Genomic DNA, 3,370 nt, shown 5'->3' with positions numbered 1-3,370 from the left:
GGCATGGTTTTGACTCCCCAGCACTGGGGGTTGTCCACTAGTTCGGGTGTGCTGCCATGGAATGCCAAGCCCTGCCATGTCCTGAGCGTCAAGTTAATACTTGGAATTCTGAACAGAAGTTTGTTTGGCCCGGCAATGCCTCCCCTTGTCCTCTCCCAGGGCCTTGCCCTTGTGGTTCTTATAAGCCAAGACCCCCAAAGGTCCCGTCAGCTGAGGGCAGCCCTAGGTCTGCTCTCTCGGCCGCTCTCTCTGGGAGCCAGCCCTTCTGGAGGACAATGCGCCCTGGTCAGTCCTCTGCCCCACAGGAGTGGGGCCTGTCCCTGCAGAGCGAGGCCTGTGGAGTCCAGCTGAGCTTGAGACCCGGTGTGTCTAATTCTGGGGTGACCATTAGCAAGCCCTCTGGGTCACAGATCTAGGGCCAGGCACCTAGGCAGCTTTGCTGGCAATAAGATGGTATGGATCTCTGTCTGGGCTCTGGTCTCAGACAAGGCTGGTCCATGGGTCAGGAACACTAAAAAGTAGACAAAGTTAACAGATGCAGAGTGAGGCTTTGGTTGGGGCCTCACCTGAATGGTACTACCCTTCAGGCCTCAGGCAGAGCTCAGCTCCAGCGAGCAAAGGGAGACAGGACTCCAGAAGAACCATCAGAGAGATGCAACAGTGCTGGCTGTGTAGATGGAAGAGAGGGCCACAAGGCAAGGAATAAAGGCTGCCTCTAGAAAAGGCACGGAAACAGATTCTCCCCTAGAGCCTCCAGAAGGAACGCAGCCCTGCTGATGCCTTGATTTTAGCCCTGTGAGATGACATTGAACTTCTAACCTACAGAACTGGAAAATAATAATTCATGTCATTCAAGGCACTAAATTTGTGGTAATTTGTTACAGCAGCCGTAGACAACCACTACCTGTTAACTCTTTAAAAGTGTAGCACATGAGCAAATAATTTAAAAGAAACCTTGCCCATTACTATGCTAAGGAGTTTGGATGTTACCTGTGAACCAGTCCATCAGGAATTAGGAAGCAGGCAAGAGATGGAACCAGATCTGTGTATAAAATCATTCTGGAGGTAATGTGGAGGATGGGTTTGTGGGTAGAAACTAGGGCTGCAGGAAGGAAGACCAGTGAGGCATTTTCTCAAAGGTCCAGATCAAAGATGACCAAGCCGGGGTTGGCACGGGATTAGAGGGAATGGAGTAGAGAGGGCTGATGGGGAGAGTTTTGCAGAGAGGAGTATGAGGATTTGGTGACCCACTGGATGCTGGTGACGAGGAAGGAGCTTCAACGACTCCAAGTGTCCAAGTATGAGAATGGAGAAACAAGGTCTGAAAGAGTACTACATAGGTTGTGGATACACATTCTTTGTCTTGGACGTGTTCATTCCAAGTGGAGATGTCCACTGAGCAGTTGGAAGTGTGGATTCTGGGCTCGATGCAGATGGAGATTTGGGGATGACACAGATGCAGCTGAAGCCTGGGTGTAGATGATGGAGAACTTGTGGAGCCATCTGTCCACCAGGGACTCAACCCCAGGGAACTCTGAGGTTCAAGGGGCAAGTCAGCCAAGAGGAGTCTGAGAAACAAAGAACAGAAGAGTGAAGGCTTTCCTGGTGGCGCAGTGGTTGAGAGTCCACCTGCCGATGCAGGGGACACGGGTTCGTGCCCCGGTCTGGGAAGATCCCACATGCCACGGAGCGGCTGGGCCCGTGAGCCATGGCTGCTGAGCCTGTGCGTCTGGAGCCTGTGCTCCGCAAGGGGAGAGGCCACAACAGTGAGAGGCCCGTGTACCTCAACAACAACAACAACAAAAAGAACAGAAGCGTGATTAGGGAGGAGTGGAAAGAAGGGATTAGTGGGAGGGGAAAGTCACGTGCAGCGCCCTGTTCCAACTGTCATGGGAAGTCCCCTCTTCCACCAGACTTCCCTTTGCCCTGCCCGAGGTCCCAGGGTGCTCCCAGAGTCTATCACTCTGTCGTGGCACCTCGTCTGGCTTCTGCAGCTTCCCAAGCCCATCCTGAAGCTCAGGCTCCCTGGGTCTTCTCCCTTCCTCTCATTCCCTGTGCTGAGAACATGGACATGGTGCCCGCCCCCAACCCTACCCACTCCTGGATCTGAAACCAATCTCAGGGGTCCTGGCAGGCAATGAGAGAGAGGAAGGGTCTCTAGGCCCAGCCAAGAAGAGATTCTCAAGGGCCCTCCACACCTTGGAGTCTCCACTCCCCTTTAACTCTCTCTGACCCCAGGAGCCAACTTGTTATTGACCAGAGGCAGAGTAGCACAAGAGGAGTTGGGAGCCTGGGTTGCAACCCACCACTCCCTGGTTGCAGAACCGTGGCCAAGTCACTTAAGCCTCTCTGAGCTCAGTTTCCTCGTCTGTAAATTGGATAATGGTACTACCCTATCTATGGTCCCCACCCTTCTGCAAGTTGGGTAGTAGTACCTCACAGCGCTGTGAGAATTGCTGGATAATGCACAGAAAGCCTTTAGCACATGCCTGGTACACAGCAAGTGCTCGTAAACATTAACTGTGGGCGAACTTAGTGATGAACAGAACAAAATCTGGTAACCGCCCCACTCCAGCGTTTCTCCAACAAGAGTGGGCACACGTGTGCCTTATACTTGGGTACTTAAGAGGCCAGTCTGGTGCCCTTGTACCCTGTTCCAAAACTGTCTGCTCCTGAAGCACTTGCTTTCTATTCCTTTAGAATATTTTAGCAGTGCAATCTTCTCACTACCAAAATAAGAAAAAGAAAAGGAGTTCAGCCACCTGGAGAAACTGCTACACTAGATGTGGCCCTTTCTACCCTAAAGCACAGACCGGGCTGCAGGGTCACAGGTAGCAGAGGCAGGTGAAGATCGAGGAGCATCCTTTGTCCTCTTTGAAGTTGGAAGCAACCAGAGCAAGTTTAGAGGCCAAGGGGAAGGAACTGCTGGAGAGGGAGAATTTGAAGGTACAGGAGAGGCCAAGGAAAGGATGGATGAGAGCAGGGCCACCTCTGCCTCTGAGGCCCTCCCGGGAGACAGGCCAGCAGTGCATCCTCCATGAGTGGGGGCCACGTCACCTGCTGAGAGCAGTGAGGGAAGACCCCGAGGGAGCTCGAGGAGCTGGAAGGAGTTTGAAACACTGCCACGAGGAATCAAGCAGGAAGACAACCACAGCTCGGGCGTGAGGCCTGGCTGGCTCCTTGGTGGGAGGCGCGCAGGGGTAACTGCCGGCATCTGATCCCTGGTCACCTGGAGCTCTGGTGCTTCCCACAGCCACAAGACCCCTCATGTCTAACAAAGCTAGCCTTTTACATTTTTTCACGTCTCATTTTAAACATCTGAGTGGGTAAAGCTTTAAAATGGAAATATAGCATTACATAAAAACGGTAT

The sequence above is a fragment of the Pseudorca crassidens genome, chromosome 3 (genome assembly GCF_039906515.1).
Source record: "Pseudorca crassidens isolate mPseCra1 chromosome 3, mPseCra1.hap1, whole genome shotgun sequence".
Classification (NCBI taxonomy): domain Eukaryota; kingdom Metazoa; phylum Chordata; class Mammalia; order Artiodactyla; family Delphinidae; genus Pseudorca; species Pseudorca crassidens.
The sequence above is the reverse complement of the archived record's forward strand: the minus strand, read 5'-3'. Positions refer to the sequence as shown.